This window comes from Budorcas taxicolor, chromosome 5 (genome assembly GCF_023091745.1).
Source record: "Budorcas taxicolor isolate Tak-1 chromosome 5, Takin1.1, whole genome shotgun sequence".
Lineage (NCBI taxonomy): Eukaryota > Metazoa > Chordata > Mammalia > Artiodactyla > Bovidae > Budorcas > Budorcas taxicolor.
Window position 1 is genome coordinate 64,850,482 of NC_068914.1, and position 18,280 is coordinate 64,868,761.

Sequence of the window (18,280 nt, forward strand, 5' to 3'; positions counted from 1 at the left end):
GTACAATTATAGAAGAGTGATATAGAAAAGCAGAGAAGGAGGGAGAGAGAGACAGTGAGAGAGGGACAGAGAGAGAGAGAACTCTGAGTTGGAAACATCAGAAAAGGCTTCATAAGGGAGGCAGAACCAGAAATATAATGAGAGAATGAGCAAAGTAAATGATGTGATCTTCTGATTTTGAAGTCAGCTTTTCATTTCCTTCTTCTTCTTCTTGGTCTATAAAGCTCTACTTTGGGGAATGGTTTTGAGAAAACAATCCTAGAGGCCCATAACTTAATGACTGGGCTGTGTAATAACAACTTCCACTATTTTGTTGATCACTAAGTATAAAAACATGATACAGACTTTAATACTATGAATATTTGGCTACCTCGATACCCACACATAAAGAAGGAAATAAAAGAATGTCTGTGTATACTGCACATTTGGTTGATAATTATAATTACAGCTTAATATATTGGTTATTGTCACTGAATCCTTTCATGCTAAAGCTTTGCTGCTGTTGATGTCCTTTGCATAGCATGTCAGCACTGCAAGTTTTGAATAGGTCTTAGAAGATATCTTGTGTGCCTCTTCCTTATTTATTGCAGTTGTCCAAACTGAAGTCCAGACAGAGGCAAAGTCTTGTCTTCCATAGCAGAACTCAGATGTTAATTCAATTTTGTAGAGTTCAGTTTCCTAGAACTCATTTCACTGGACATGAGATACTTCCTTTACCTGGTTTAACTTAATTGAGCATCTCTCGGTTATACAAATAAACAGCATATGCAGTAGCTGTAGTAACTTTCTATTTTGACTAATTTGTTCTTCATAAAACACTACAAATCAACAGATACATTTCTAAAATAACAGTATCAAGGTCACTGTGACACTGTTCTTCCTGTTAATGAATTATATATATATGGCAATAGTTTTTTGCATAATGCAGTTAAGAGTAAATACATTCTGAAAAGTTCTAGAAAATGCTGGTGTTGACACAGAAGGTTATGTTTCAAGTTTCCAGGACACCTATATATTTGAAAACATACACAGATAAACAGACACAGAACTTATCAATACTTCCCCTGATTATTCAGGTGTAACACATACTACAGTGATACAAGTTAAATAGAACAAATTATAGAGGTAATCTCATTTTATAATTTTACTATCTATTTTAAGTTATGCGGCACCCCAGGTAGCACCAGTATGCTGATTTAGGGCTTTATCTACATAAAAAGCAACATGTAGAACTTGCCTCCCTTTGCACTCTGACTCATAGTATGTGGCAATAAGTTAACTTGAACCCTGAAACTATTGGAAAAAATGATTGTAGATATCATTATAGGTCACTGGGTTTAAACTCATTCAACTTCTGAGGCTGTTTAATAATATATTGTGTAAACATGGAAAAAAAGCAAAAGGTCACTTTCCTGTTAAAAAAAAAAGTAATGCCTTCTTTTATATAAAAATATTTTTATTGCAGTTATCTTAATTAAAGTACTCAGAGGCAGTATTACCAGGCATTGAGTTTAGAATGGAGAGGCACAGGGGTAACCTTTGTATCTTGTGGAGACAAATTAATTGGATCCAATTCTACACTTTGACTCAATAATCAAAAACTTGGTACTTGATCACAAACAAGTAATCTTATAAAGCAAACATGCTTGCAAAGTTACTCATTAAGTCATCATCCATAGCCAGGCATACTTAGAAAAAACACTGGATTGATACCTGGTAATGTCTTCTCCAACACCACAGTTCAAAAGCATCAATTCTTCGGTGCTCAGCTTTCTTCACAGTCCAACTCTCACATCCATACACGACCACTGGGAAAACCATAGCCTTGAATAGATGGACCTTTGCTGGCAAAGTAATGTCTCTGCTTTTCAATATGCTATCTAGGTTGGTCATAACTTTCCTTCCAAGGAGTAAGCGTCTTTTAATTTCATGGCTACACTCATCATCTGCAGTGATTTTGGAGCCCCCCAAAATAAAGTCTGACACTGTTTCTACTGTTTCCCCATCTATTTCCCATGAAGTGATGAGACCAGATGCCATGATCTTTGTTTTCTGAATGTTGAGCTTTAAGCCAACTTTTTCACTCTCCTCTTTCACTCTCATCAAGAGGCTTTTTAGTTCCTCTTCACTTTCTGCCATAAGGGTGGTGTCATCTGCATATCTGAGGTTCTTGAGATTTCTCCTGGCAATCTTGATTCCAGCTTGTGCTTCTTCCAGCCCAGTGTTTCTCATGATGTACTCTGCATATAAGTTAAATAAGCAGGGTGACAATATACAGCCTTGATGTACTTCTTTTCCTATTTGGAACCAGTCTGTTGTTCCATGTCCAGTTCTAACTGTTGCTTCCTGACCTGCATACAGGTTTCTCAAGAGGCAGGTCAGGTGGTCTGGTATTCCCATCTCTTTCAGAATGTTGGATTTAGGTGGGCCTTAATCCAACAACTAGTGTCTTTATAAGTAATAGGAAATGTGAACATAGATACATAAATGCAGATAGAGCTCCATGTGCTTATGGAAGCAGAGAGTGGAGTGCTATGCTTCCAAGACAGGGAGCCCATTGAGAGTGACTCTGGAGGGCCCAAAGAACAGAACACAAAAAATTGAGCCACAGAGGGTCATCTCCAAGCCTTGAAAACCTAATAGAATTTGCCCTGCTGTGTTTGGAGCTTGTTTTAGACCAGTTCCAATTTCTTCTATTTTTATTTCTTCCATTTTTCCCCTTTCAGAATATCTATCCGATAGCTGTCCTATCACTGTGTTTTGGAAGCACATCACCAGAATAGCTTTTCTTAACCTATGCATTTTGCTGACTCTGCTAAGAGTATACTTGATGGCATCTTGCAGAAAGCTGCCTCAAAATTCTCAAGAAGACAACATGATTAGGGAGCAAGTGACTCTGGGTTTGAAAAGCCATAGATATCCTTCGTGTAGGTGTTTCATTTAAGATGAAACAAATCTGGGATTTGCTAAGAGATGGGTCAAGCCAGCACACATTCAATTTTGACCCTCCGTGGCATGTGCCCTATTCAATGTGATTGCATAGAGGCTCTGGGTAAGACAGCAAGCAGAAGCACTGAGGATATTTCCTAAGACAGAACAGAGGTGTGGCAAAGGGATTTATTTCCCTTCTCATTTCCATTTTATGCATTTGGCAGGGGTGAACTCCGCATTCTGTAGAAGGTAATGCAATGCTGTCAAGGAATCAAATCACACAAGATATTCTCTGAGCTGCTGTCTGGCTTCCTGTTATTTGCTTGAATGTTTTCTTTTACCCTTAAAAGCAGACAACAGCGAACCTTAAAAGTGGGGGCAGGGGGCAGCTTTTAAGCTTGCTATCATTATTTAGATCAATTTGGAACCAAGTCCCACCTCCTATCTCTTCTAATTTTGATGTACATTCTCCAATGGCCACTGGCCAGAGCAGAATTCAAGAAAGGATAAATACTCATTTATTCCCAGACATAGCAGTTTGTGATGAGATAGGAGACACCACTTACCGTCATTAAACCTATTTAATTATTTGTGTGTGTGTTTGTGTGCATTAATATCAGCTGGGGTTAATCTTGATGTCATCTGGCTTAGAGATTAACTTTTGCTAGCATTTGAAACCGGTTTGTCAGTCTTATTGACTTTCGTGCTCAATAGTTCACATTTTCTTTCTTCAACCTTCAGCAATGATTTACAATATGAATGTCAAATTAAATTAAACTAATCTGGTTTAACACCAAATAGCTATTATCTCGGCCAGCTGAGATATCAGAGAAACCCAGCAAATTTTAAATGCCTCTGGAAGAGAAGAAAAGCTTGTTTGTTCTAGTGCTCAGGAGAAAAGTGTCTCTGATTCTTAAAATTTTGAATTTCTCCTGGCAAACAGGTCAGTTAAACAGCATAGTGCTGTTTTTTCCATTTTTTAAAAAAATGTAACGATCACTCAGAATTTCTGTCTTAGCCTATCACTGGACGATTGGGTTGACCATCAAATTGAAGTTGGTCAAAGAAATACAAACCTCAGGGTTCTGTATATCTAGCTATGTTTTTGTACATCTGAAACTCTGCTGGTCTCAACCACGTTATTGCATAGCTGAGAAACACACTGTTGTGTTTGACAAGCACTGAGAGCATTAGAGGCAGTGAGTTGGCACAAATATTGTGTGCCTTGGCAAAAGCATGGCCAGACTAAATATGGCATCCCACATGGACAGCACCTGCCCCTGAAATTAGCCCACCACTCTTCAGGGGACAGCTCCTCTCCCACAAATATGTCCTTTTATTTATTCATTCTTAACCTGAGGATTGACTGAAGGAGAGAGAAAGCACAATTACTTTGGTTTGAACAAACATGCAGCCATCCAATTAACTTGAAATTACACAGGTAAAAAGCACACTGACTAAATTATCATTTAATGGTTTATAATAAAGAGGGATGCTTGCTTGCTTGCCTTCAAAACAGAATCAAGAAAAGGGAATGCAAGCCATGTGAGTGTGACATGAAAGCTGAGTGATATTTTGCTGCATTAAGCAAGACAAAGCACTAGAAAAAATAGAGGTGACTAAGTAATGTGTAAAGACACAATTTATATGTGGAGACCAGTCCCTACACGTGGAAACATAAAATCTTTAGTAAATTTGCATTTACTAAAAAGAAGATGGAATACTGTTTCTCCACCATATTTTTTCCCTTTTGAAAATTATGCACATTTAAAAATTCTTTCATGTACGACAAGCTCGTTGACACTTAATTAGAGAATTATAAGTGTGCTCAGTCACTCAGTTGTGTCTGACTCTTTGTGACCCCATGTACTGTAGCCCACCAGGCTTCTCTGTCCATGGGCTTCTCTAGGCAAGGATACTGGAGTGGGTTGCCATTCCCTTCTCCAGGGGATCTTCCTGACCCAGGGATTGAACCCGGGTCTCCTGCATTGCAGGAGGATTCTTTATTACCATGGGAACCACCAGGGAGGTCCAGCTTATGAACTAAGAGAATATATTCATGTAAATCAGAAGAATGAAAAGGATCAAACTTTTAGGTAGCAATGACAGAAACGAAAAAAGAAGATTCTTCATGGTCAAATTATTGTAAAGTATACATTTTTCCCCCCTTTTAGACAGATGCTTATTACAGTATTTCCAAATAGCATCAGATGATTGCTAAGAAGCAACATAGTCCTAAAAATATTTCAGTATGTAGATTCTAAGACATACTTGATGCTTTCAGGCATCTCATAGCAAGCATGGTACTCAGAAGCAAAAACAATACACGAAATACTGTGTTTTTAAGGTAAAATATTTTAATAAGGTAAGTGCAGCAGCTGCTCTGGAGTCAGACTGCTTGAGTTTGAAACATGCTGCTATTCAGTACCTGTGATCTGGGGCATTTTAGTTAACTATATAATCTGAGTTTCCTCATCTGTGAAATTAGTATAATAGTAAACCTATCACACGAAATTGTGTGAAGACTAAATGAAATAATGCATGTAAAGCTAAAAATAAAACCTAGTGTATTATACATGGCACATTATTCTAGCCCATTATGAAAGATTCCCTGGAGAAGGAAATGGCAATCCACTCCAGTATTCTTGCCTGGAGAATCCCATGGACAGAGTAGCTTAGGGGGCCAGAGTCCATGGGGTTGCAAAGAGTCTGATACAACTGGGTGGCTAACACAGCACATTATAACTGCTCCATAAGTGTTAGCCAAAATTCATGTTGATGTGCCTGCTTAAACACTCATTTTCAAATGAGCCATGCAAAGCTTTAGTATCATTTGGGATCTGAGCCATGAGGCTGATGAAATCACCAAGGATTTGTTTTTGTCATTTGTATGAAAAGGAAAAATGGTATCTAACATTAGTATGTCTGTACTGTGAACGAGACAAAATCTGTGTTGGCCCTTCCCCCACTTTGTACCTCCTTGTTTGCTTTACCCTGAACTGCAGGGGCTGGAAGTGTAAAACACCCACATTTCTCTCTCTTTTTTGTCAACAGGGTTCTGAGTTTGTATTATGGCCCATCAGTTAAGGTTGTCATTGTTGTTGTTCAGTCGCTAAGTTGTGTCCAACTCTTTGCAACCCTATGGGCTGTAACCAGCCAGGCTCCTCTGTCATGGAATTTCCCAGGCAAGAATACTGGGGTGGGTTGCCATTTCCTTCTCTAGGGTATCTTCCCAACCCAGGGATTGAAACCCATGTCTCCAGCATTTGCAGGTGGATTCTTTATCACTGAGCCACCAGGGAAGACTATCAGTAAGATACATTTTATAATATTTGTAAGGCAGAAAAGAGGCAGAGATGTGCTGACTTGTTTCATAAAACTCAAAGAAGCCAACTGCGTATCCCTATCCAGCTGATAGACAGAGTGCCTGATGAACTATGGATGAAGGTTCATGACATTGTACAGGAGACAGGGATCAAGACCATCCCCAAGAAAAAGAAATGCAAAAAAGTAAAATGGCTGTCTGAGGAGGACTTACAAATAGCTGTGAAAAGACGGGAAGTGAAAAGCCAAGGGGAAAAGGAAAGATATACCCATTTGAATGCAGAGGTCCAAAGAATAGTAAGGAGAGATATGAAAGCCTTCCTCAGCAACCAATGCAAAGAAATAGAGGAAAACAATAGAAAGGGAAAGACTAGAGATCTCTTTAAGAAAATTAGAGATACCATGGGAACATTTCATGTAAAGATGGGCTCAGTAAAGGATAGAAATGGTAGGGACCTAACAGAAGCAGAAGATATTAAGAAGAGGTAGCAAGAATACACAGAAGAAATGTACAAAAAAGATCCTCATGACCCAGATAATCACGATGGTGTGATCACTCACCTAGAGCCAGACATCCTGGAATGTGAAGTCAAGTCGGCCTTAGGAAGCATCACTATGAACAAAGCTAGTGGAGGTGATGGAATTCCAGTTGAGCTGTTTCAAATCCTGAAAGATGATGCTGTGAAAGTGTTGCACTCAATATGCCAGCAAATTTGGAAAACTCAGCAGTGGCCACAGGACTGGAAAAGGTCAGTTTTCATTCCAATCTCAAAGAAAGGCAATGCCAAAGAATGCTCAAACTACCGCACAATTGCACTCATCTCACGTGCTAGTAAAGTAATGCTCAAAATTCTCCAAGCCAGGCTCCAGCAATACGTTAACCATGAACTTCCAGATGTTCAAGCTGGTTTTAGAAAAGGCAGAGGAACCAGAGATCAAATTGCCAACATCTGCTGGATCATGGAAAAAGCAAGAGAGTTCCAGAAAAACATCTATTTCTGCTTTATTGGCTATGCCAAAGCCTTATACTGTGTAGATTACAACAAACTGTGGAAAATTCTGAAAGAGACGGGAATATCAGACCACCTGACCTGCCTCTTGAGAAATCTGTATGCAGGTCAGGAAGCAACAGTTAGAACTGGACGTGGAACAACAGACTGGCTCCAATTAGGAAAAGGAGTATATCAAGGCTGAATATTGTCACCCTGCTTATTTAACTTCTATGCAGAGTACATCATGAGAAATGCTGGGCTGGAGGAAGCACAAGCTGGAATCCAGATTGCTGGAGGAAATATCAATAACCTCAGATATGCAGATGACACCACCCTTATGGCAAAAGTGAAGAAGAACTAAAGAGCCTCTTGATGAAAGTGAAAAAGAGTGAAAAATTTGGCTTAAAGCTCAACATTCAGAAAATTAAGATCATGGCATCTGGTCCCATCACTTCATGGCAAATAGATGGGGAAACAGTGGAAACAGTGGCTGACTTAATTTTTCTGGGCTTCAAAATCACTTCAGATGTCAATTGCAGCAATGAAAGTAAAAGACATTCCTTGGAAGGAAAGTTATGACCAACCTAGACAGTACATTGAAAAGCAGAGACATTACTTTGCCAACAAAGGTCCGTCTAGTCAAGGCTATGGTTTTTCCAGTGGTCAGGTATGGATATGAGAGTTGGAGTATAAAGAAAGCTAAGTGCCGAAGAACTGATGCTATTGAACTGTGGTGTTGGAGAAGACTCTTGAGGGTCCCTTGGACTGCAAGGAAATCCAACCAGTCCATCCTAAAGGAGGTCAGTCCTGGGTGTTCATCGGAAGGACTGATGTTGAAGATGAAACTCCAATACTTTGGCCACCTGATGTGAAGAGCTGACTCATTGGAAAAGACCCTGATGCTGGGAAAGATTGAGGGCAGGAGGATCAGGAGATGACAGAGGATAAGATGGTTGATGGCATCATCGACTTGATGGACATGGGTTTGGGTGGACTCCGGGAGTTGGTGATGGACAGGGAGGCCTGGCGTGCTGCGGTTCATGGGGTCGCAGAGTCAGACACGACGGAGTGACTGAACTGAACTGAACTGATCCAGCTCTGCATTTGGGAGCTTTAAGTCAGCCGTGGTGGGAGTATTTACTTTAAGGAAGTTGGTAAGTACTACAAATCAGCATTTTATTCCTGTCCAGTGAGTCAGTTGTTAGATAATTTTAGCATACAACTGGGTAGACACCATACTATCATTTTACTAGGATTGGCAGGCAAATAATTGGGCGGTGATGGAAGTGAGGCTTTGCAATGATCTCTGGATGTTCCACTGCTTATCATCACTTGTCTCAGACCTGCAGACATCTGTGAGCACTGGAGGCAGTTAAGTGAGAACCCTAACCTGGGGCACAGAAGCAATTTTCTGATTGAATCCATGGCAGTGGAGCCTTCTCTGGCCCTTGCCCTTCCGTCAGGTTTGTAAGCACAAAATTTTGGTTAAGTTTCTTCCTGCCTAAAATACCTAAAATATTTTGTTTTCCTGATGAAATGCTGATAACACACCATGATGTAAATTTGTGACTATAGTGTAATTATCTTGGCATCACTCGTGTCTACATGGAAAAGATTAATAATGGCTTTGAAAAAATTAGTGATAACCATTATTGATTATATATATAATATATATGCAAACACACACACACACACACACACACATATATGGATAACACTGCTGAATTTACCTGAATGTGAAGACAGATTCAATGGAATAAAGGAAACAAGTGAAACTAAGTACTTGTAGGGTATTTAAATTTGAAGATTTTGGCATTTACAGGTTTTAGAAAAACTTAAATCAAAGAATAGAAATACCTGTTAGCACTTTGAGGAAGAAAGTTTTGGGATTTTTTGCTTTTCTGAAGTAAAAAGGAATACAGCTAACTCCTTTGAATTTGAATAAACCTGACTCTTTCTAATACAGCTGAATACATAAGTCAGTAAATAATCCAGATTTACATATTAAACGAATATTTAATGAAAATCTATGCTGAGTTGTGGTTCTCTTCCAGAGGATATAAAGAGAAAAGGATATAATATTTGCTCTTAAAGAAATTATTAAAGAAATATTCAAGTATAATATAAGCCAGAAGGATGTAAATTTCTTACTAACAAATCAGGTAGAGCTATGTGAATAGTAATGTCAGCTGGGATTTCTTCCAGGTGACTCAATATTCCTTATTTAGTTTTCAGGCTGAAGCATGAGTTAATTTTCAAGGATTATTTGGAAGTGAGCACTGAGGTTGCTGGAGAAAATGACAATGTGATAGAAAATCTTGGTAAAAATTGAGAGGAAGGAAAGTATTCCTTCCACAGTTATTTCTCAAGTGCATGCTATGTGCCAGGCTGACTGTGGTGGTGGCCATGTGGATATAATTCCTTCCCCGCATAGAGCTTATAATCCAGTGAAGAAAACTGAAAAGTGTTTGGATAATAGTATCCACCCACAATTCATGTCCACCAGTAACCTCAGAATATGATCTTACTTTGGAATAGTGTCCTTGCCGAAATAATTATTTAAGAATCTTAAGATGAAATCTTCCTGGGTTTAGAATGTCCTTATATGAATAGGAGAAGATACAGAGAAAACGGCCATGTGAAGACTGAAATAGAGATTAGAGTTACGCTACTATAAGCCAGGATTCACAGGTGGCGCACTGATAAAGAATCCACCTGCCAATGCAGAAGACACAAGAGACAAGAGTTCTATTCCTGGGTTGGGAAGATCCCCTGAAGTAGGAAATGGTAACCCACTGCGCAACCCACTCCAGTGTTCTTGCCTGGAGAATCCCAGGGACGGGGGAGCCTGGTGGGCTGCCGTCTATGGGGTCACACAGAGTTGGACACGACTGAAGCGACTTAGCAGCAGCAGAAGCACCAGAAGTATTCTTGCCTGGAAAATTCCATGGACAGAGGAGTCTGGTGGGCTACGGTCCATGGGGTTACAAAGGGTTGGGCATGACTGGGGACATGTGGACGGTAAGCCAAGGAACGCCAAGGACCACCAGCAGCTGAAAGAAGCAAGAAATGGGGGAATGTGGCCCTGCTGAAACACTGATTTTGGTCTTTGGCACCCAGAACTGTGACAGAATAAATTTATGTGTTTTAAAGTCCCCAGTTTTGTGGTACTTTGTTGCAGCAGTCCTAGAAATAATAATATCAAATAAATAAATAGGTTGAATGCTGTATTATAAATGTTATGATAGAAGAAGATTAAGTTACTCTGTAAGAATGGATAGGAAAGTGCCTAACAAAGTAGGTGTCAAACTTAGCTTACTAAGTTTTCTTAAAAAAAAAAGACATTACCATTAGCTAGTTGGGTCATGTTGGGAACATCTCTTAAAGTTTGTGGGCTTCAGCTTTCCTTTTCTGTAAAGTGAAGAATTGGACTCCATGACCAATTTCTAAGGTTTATGTCAGCCTGAAAATTGCAAGTCAGTGACTATTACAGGAAAGGGTGAAGGCAGAGAGAAGAGGGGGTGAAGGGTCAAAGCGGCTTGTGAATTCACACAAGGATTTGAGACTCTCAACTGAATCCATTTATTCCAACAGGGACGTCCATAAACCAAAATACATTTTTTGCTAAGTTTCAGCAAAGACTCAGCATTTTGATCAGAATTCTACTTGAAAATAAAGAAACTTGACAACTCGTTTTTCCTTTTAGTAAGATAATCTTTATGTTCAGAAGTTTAAAGTGAAATTTATGAAGACAGTGAGATAAGAACATGTCTATGATGATAGAAGGATATTAAAGGATAAAACTAAAACTCTGAAACCCCACCTTAACTTAGCTACACCCACACAGGAAATGATACCACCCATCACCTCACTTTATGAGCGGATAGTGAGTAACTTGGTAGAATGCTGGTAACACCATGTTGGCTATGTAATTTACAATTCTTTTTTTTTAAACTGCTCATATCCAAATTTAAACTTGTTAAGATGAGTGAAAGGCACTTAGGATTAAAAGCCAAAGGCTTTACAAGCTAATTTTGGAGCCTTAGACCACTTTTCTGTGACTACCACCTACCATTATCAAATTAACTGAATTCTCATTAGAGAAGAGATAAGGATCAGAGCCTAAGATTATAAGGAATTTGTTCCTCTCATTTTGTCCTAAATGGACAGAATTTTGGAAAGACCCTGAGCCTAGGCATCCTTCAGTTTGGATCTTTAGTGATCCCACTTCAAGACTAATACACATATTTGTGGGTGCACTTTGTAACCTACATTTTTATGACTCACTCCAGGAAGACTCTATAAAGAAAGAAATGAAAAAGATATAAAATTCTCAAGTTGAAGTTAAAGATTTTTTTCTGTGTGAAAGACAGATGATGGTATTATTAATAGTGAAGGACAAGAGCTGAAACATTTGAATGTTCAGCTAACTATCCCTAAATTTCTCCTTTCAGTGTGGATAGAAATAACCACTTGAGGTATTTCCGTAATCTCAGTTTCAACTTCAGCCAGGAATCAAGAGGGGAAAAAAATCCCTTCTCGAGCAGTTTATAAACTAAAAATAAAGATGACAAAAAGTCAGATTCAGATTAAACTGGAAAAGCTGGTGGTTCAGAGCAGTAGTTTTATCTCCCTAACACAAAAATATATATGCTACCGTATAATAAACCATAAGTATTTATGATATATATAGATATATAAATAATTAGTGCCCAGCTTTATTTGATACACATAAGATCAATTAAACTTTGGCAATTGACACTGATTATTAATGAGTCCAAATTGGCCACATTTTCTGATCACTGATGGCTAGAATCTAAAAGAAATGATGTATGCTACTTGTTTTACAATGCTTTCAAATTGCAGTGCTGGAGAAGACTCTTGAGAGCCCCTTGGACAGCAAGGAGATCAAACCAGTTAATTCTAAATGAAATCAACTCTTGAATATCTTCCAGGGTTTTGGTGAGCTAAGACAGAAAAATATAGCTCCAGTTCTGCTGAGTTGTTACAAAGAACTATAATTACATTTTATAGTATTTAGCTCAACCAAATAATTTTTTGATTTTAAGCATAATGTAGCAACAATAGATTGAAACCTTTGAATTTTCCCCCCGATATTACTATTGTGTCATATATGTCTTACAGTCCCACTTGTACAACAAAAGAACCCCAATAATATGCGCTTCCTATAATGTAGCTCTGAGAAGGGGTTGTCTTGGTAGAATTCCAACCTTAGACATTATATTTTTGTCTTTAGTAAGGAAGGCAATATTTTGGACTGGAAAGAACATTGAATTTTTAAGTGACCTGGCTTCCAGTGTTGGTTTTACCTGTATGTGCTGTGTGATCTTAGGGAACTCATACAATTTCTCTGGACCTTATTGGCTCCATTCTAAAATGGAGGATGGATTTAAGACTCTCCTTGGAAGAAAAGCTATGGCAAACCTAGACACTGTAATAGAAAGCAGAGACATCACTTTTCCAACAAAGGTCCATCCAGTCAAAGCTATGGTTTTTCCAGTAGTCATGTATGGATGTGAGAGTTGGGCCATAAGGACCATAAAGAAGGTTGAGCACTGAAGAATGGATGCTTGTGAACTGTGGTGCTAGAGAAGACTCTTGAGAGTCCCTTGAACGGCAATGAAATCAAACCAGTCAGTCCTAAAGGAAATCAACCCTGAATATTCATTGAAAGTCCTGACGCTGAAGCTGAAGCTCCAGTACTTTGGCCACCTGATGTGAAAAGCCAACTCATTGGAAAAGACCCTGATGCTGGGAAAGATTGAGGGCAGGAAGAGAAGGGGACAACAGAGGATGAGATGGTTGGATGGCACCACTAGCTCAGTGAACATGAGTGAGCAAACTTTGGGAGGTGGTCAAAGGCAGGAAAGAGGTAGTCCATGGGGTTGCAAAGAGTTGGACATGACTTAGCATTTGAACAACAATAACAGCATAGATGTCAATGTTAATTTTTAAAAAATAACTCCTTGAATACATAGGCAAATTATGAGTGTAGATGATATGTACCAGCATGTACTGGATTTTTCTGTTAAATAGATTTATGAGAATTGGTAGAAATCAGAACTTGTGGCTTCTGCTTTTGATTTGACTAAAAAAAAAATCTGACAGAGTTTTAGGTGATTCATTTCAAAAAAATGTAGAGAGTTAGAGCAAATAAAGAGAAAATAAATTAACCTCAAATGGGTGAAAAGAGGAATGAAAGTCACTAAGAACAAAATTTAGACTGGGGTACAATTTTTATGTGATGAAGATAAACTATGAGATGCTACAGAAGAATTATAAAGAAGGAAAGATATAGGGCTTATGAATTTGGTGAAAGAAGTAAGATTAAAAATATAATTTAGGAAGATGCTATTTCAGCTTTGGGTGTGTATATAAATATGCATGGCCATTCCCTTCTCCAGGTGATCTTCCCAAACTAGGGATTAAACCCAGGTCTCCAGGCATCTAGGTGAAGACTGACTCAAAACCATAAATGACTTTGATAAGTTTGATTTGTAGGTGAGGACCCAGGGTTTCTGGACAATTGCTTTTTTTTCAGACGAGACTTATAGCTTCCACTGGCAACTTTGCTGAGAGTTTTTGCAATGATAGTTCATTCATTCTCTCACTTATTCATTAACTCATTTATCTAACTTCGTACCAGTCATGACACTTAGGCACTTGATGGCCTAAAAATGTGGTTCCTAACTTTCAGTTCAGATCAATTCAGTCACTCAGTCGTGTCCGACTCTTTGCGACCCCATGAATCGCAGCACGCCAGGCCTCCCTGTCCATCACCAACTCCCAGAGTCCACCCAAACCCATGTCCGTTGAGTCGGTGATGCCATCCAACCATCTCATCCTCTGTCGTCCCCTTCTCCTCCTGCTCTCAATCTTTCCCAGCATCAGGATCTTTTCAAATGAGTCAGCTCTTCACATCAGGTGGCCAAAGTATTGGAGTTTCAGCTTCAGCATCAAACCTTCTAAAGAACACCCAGGACTGATCTCTTTTAGGATGGACTGGTTGGATCTCCTTGCTGTCCAGGGGACTCTCAAGAGTCTTCTCCAACACCACAGTTCAAAAGCATCAATTCTTCGGCACTCAGCTTTCTTTATAGTCCAACTCACATCCATACATGACTACTGGAAAAACCATAGCCTTGATTAAACAGACTTTTGTTGGCAAAGTAATGTTTCTACTTTTTAATATGCTGTCTAGGTTGGTCATAACTTTCCTTCCAAGAAGAAAGCATCTTTTAATTTCATGGCTGGAATCACCATCTGCAGTGATTTTGCTACTGCTAAGTCACTTCAGTCGTGTCTGACTCTGTGCGACCCCATAGACGGCAGCCCACCAGGCTACCCTGTCCCTGGGATTCTCCAGGCAAGAACACTGGAGTGGGTTGCCATTTAAAGTTTAGGAGTTCATAATTTAACAAGGGAGTATATATGTAACCTAATAATGCCAGCTGAATGAGATAAATGATAATATATACATGCATGCCTGCTAAGACGCTTCAGCTGTGTCTGACTCTCTCCAACCCCAAGGACCATAGCTTGCCAAGCTCCACTGTCCATGGGATTCTCCAGCAAGAAGGCTGGAGTGGGTTGCCCTCCTCCAGGGAATCTTCCTAAGCCAGGTAACGAACCCACATCTCTTATGTCTCCTGCCTTGGCCGGCGGGTTCTTTACCCAGCACCACCTGAGAAGCCCCAATATATACATACACCCACTATATATGATGTAGTATTGTATAATATGTATATGTTATGTATTGTATTTATAGATTACATACACATGCCCACATAGACAGAGAAACTTTGTATATCCTCTGCTCCTCGGTTTCTCCTCTCAGACCCTAGGGAATGAGGGCAGAAATCAATTAAATATTCCTTAAGAGTGTTCTCTTATGAAAAAAATGAAATAGTCCATTAAAATGAAATTGTTAAAGGAAACAAGTAGATGTGGCAAGTTGGTGTTGGGTGAATTGGTTTTCAGTGAAATAGCCATTGAGTGGATTGGTCATTTGGCAAATTGGCTTCAAAACAAGTGGGTCTTTGGCAATTTGGCCTAGAACCAAATGATTAATTTTAGATACTCCGTGTAAGAACCATGGCAAATGCCAGCCAGGCTCAGCTGGGACAACCAATAACGAGAAGTACATCGCTATACAAGACAATCCAAAATATCTACAAACACTTGTTTTTAAATACTGCCTTATACATGTCTCCTTATTTAGCATTTCATTTTGTCCATCTTCATTTGGAAATTAAAATATCAACGTTTACATCTTCATTCAATGTTAAGGCTTGTTTCTCTTCCTCCTCTGACCTAGGGCTTGACTACAGGTAAGTAGGCTACTTTCTGGAAGTACTGTGATTGGCTATTTGTCTCCAGCTCACCTCCTTCCCCATCAACCCACTAGTTACAGTTTTTTATTTCTTCAGGGTCTACTATAGTATAGTGAGGGCAGATAGGGAGGGAGGAGTTAAAGAAGTAGGATGGTAGGGTTATTTCTTGGGTAGTGCCATGTGTGCTGTGCTAAATTGCTTCAGTCGTGTCCGACTCTTGGCGACCCCATGGACTGTAGCCCATCAAGCTCCTCTGTCCATGGGATTCGCTAGGCAAGAATACTGGTGGTTTGCCATGCCTTCCTCCAGGGGATCTTCCTGACTCAGGGATTGAATCCATGTCTCCTGCAGTGCAGGCAGATTCTTCACCTCTGAGTCCCCAGGGAAGTCCTAGGATTATCTCTTATTTGACAATTATTCTGGTAATGGATGCTTTCTGGGTCTGAAAGATGGTGAAACTTTTTTTTTCCTTCCTGGAAAGTTTGGTGGAATCTTCAGATACCTCTCTGCTGATCCAACAGAATACTCATGATTAAAATGGCACAATAATTTTCTCAGCTGCTGCCCCAAACTTGAGCTATGGTTTTCCCAGAGTTCAACCATAAAAACACTCAGTGGAAGTCCCTTACCCTCTGAGTGATGCCTTCTTAGGCAAAACCTCATTTAAATTGGGCCACATTTGGTCCCCAGGAGATACTTATCCTTTATTATTTATTCTTTATCTTGACAAAACTCAAGTTGTGCAGGTAAATCCCAGTGCAGTAGCATCTCTCTCCTTGCTCTGCTCTCACACCTCTGGATCCCGAGGCTCCTCTGGTACCAGCACAGCATGCTTCCCAGCTCTAGGGGACACACATGAAGCTCCCTGAGGATGCACTGATGCCCTGCTCTCCTGGCTTGGGGCTAAGTACCCCACATCCTGCTGTGTGGGTGAGAGGGTGACACTCACCATGCTAAAGCAGTTCTCTCCCCAAATATCTCTTCAGGAATCTATTTACTACTCCTATACCTTTTTATATATCTCCCTTGCAGAGGTGGTGGTGGTTGTTGTTCAGTTGCTAAGTCATGTCTGAGTTTTTGTGACCCCATGGACTATAGCACTCCAGGCTCCTCTGTCCTTCACTATCTCCCAGAGTTTGCTCAGTTTCATGTCCATTGAATCGGTGAGGCCATCCAATCATCTCATCCTCTGTCACCCCCTTCTCCCCCTGCCCTTAATCTTTCCCAGCATCAGGGTCTTTTCCAGTGAGTCAGCTGTTTGCCTCAGGTGGCCAAATGCTTGGAGCTTCAGCTTCAGCATCAGTTCTTCCAATGAATATTCAGGGTTGATTTCCTTTAGGACTGACTGGTTTGATCTCCTTGCTGTCCAAGGACTCTCAAGTGTCCTCTAGCACCACAATTTGAAAGCATCAGTTCTTTGGCACTCAGCTTTCTTTATAGTCCAACTCTCACATTGTACATGGCTACTGGAAAAACCATAGTGTTGACTATACACACCTGTGTCAGCAAAGTATGGATACATGAGAGTATATTCACACAGGTGATGAAGAAAAGTTATTTCTTCACCTCACCAAATATATGTATATATGTGGTGTTGGAGAAGACTCTTGAGAGTCCCTTGGACTGCAAGGAGATCCAACCAGTCCATCCTAAAGGAGATCAGTCCTGGGTGTTCATTGGAAGGACTGATGCTAAAGCTGAAACTCCAATACTTTGGCCACCTTATGCGAAGAGTTGACTCATTGGAAAAAACCCTGATGCTGGGAGGGATTGGGGGCAGGAGGAGAAGGGGATGACAGAGGATGAGATGGCTGGATGGCATCACTGACTCGATGGACATGAGTTAGAGTGAACTCCGGGAGTTGGTGATGGACAGGGAGGCCTGGCGTGCTGCGGTTCATGGGGTTGCAAAGAGTTGGACACGACTGAGCGACTGAACTGGCTGAAATGATGTATCACTAGTTGCTCCTTTCTTCTGGGATGTCTCTGGCATACTTCTTAGTGTTTGTCTTATGGTTTGTCACAGTGATTTTGGAGCCCAAGAAAAGAAAATCTGACACTGCTTCCACTTTTCCCCTTCTATTTGCCAGAAAGTGATTGGCCTGGATGCCATGATCTTAGTGTTTTGAATGTTGAGCTTTAAGCCAGCTTTTTCATTCTGCTCTTTCACCCTCATCAAAAGGCTTTTTAGTTCCTCTTCACTTTCTGCCATTAGGGTGGTATATCATCTGCATATCTGAGGTTGTTGATATTTCTCTCAGCAGTCTTGATTCCAGCTTGTGATTCATTCAGATGATGTACTCTGGATAGAAGTTAAATAAGCAAGTTGACAGTATACAGCCTTATTGTACACCTTTCCCAATTTGGAACCAGTCAGTTGTTTCATGTCTGGTTCTAACTGTTGCTTCCTGCATACAGGTTTCTCAAGAGACAGGTAGGATGGTCTGGTATTCTCATCTCTTTACGTGTAGCAGAGGTTAAACTCTTCAAACCTATCCTGGGTTGCTAAGTTAGAAACTTCCACTCAGTGGTCTAACAGCTGACTTTGGAATCTAACATCTTCTCTATGGGCTGACCACAGTCGAAACCTCCAGTTTAAACTTCTCTCTGTGCTTCTCTTAAATGAGGTCCAAGATTAAATTCAATTTTGTTAGCATCTTCCTGACTTTCTATACTTCC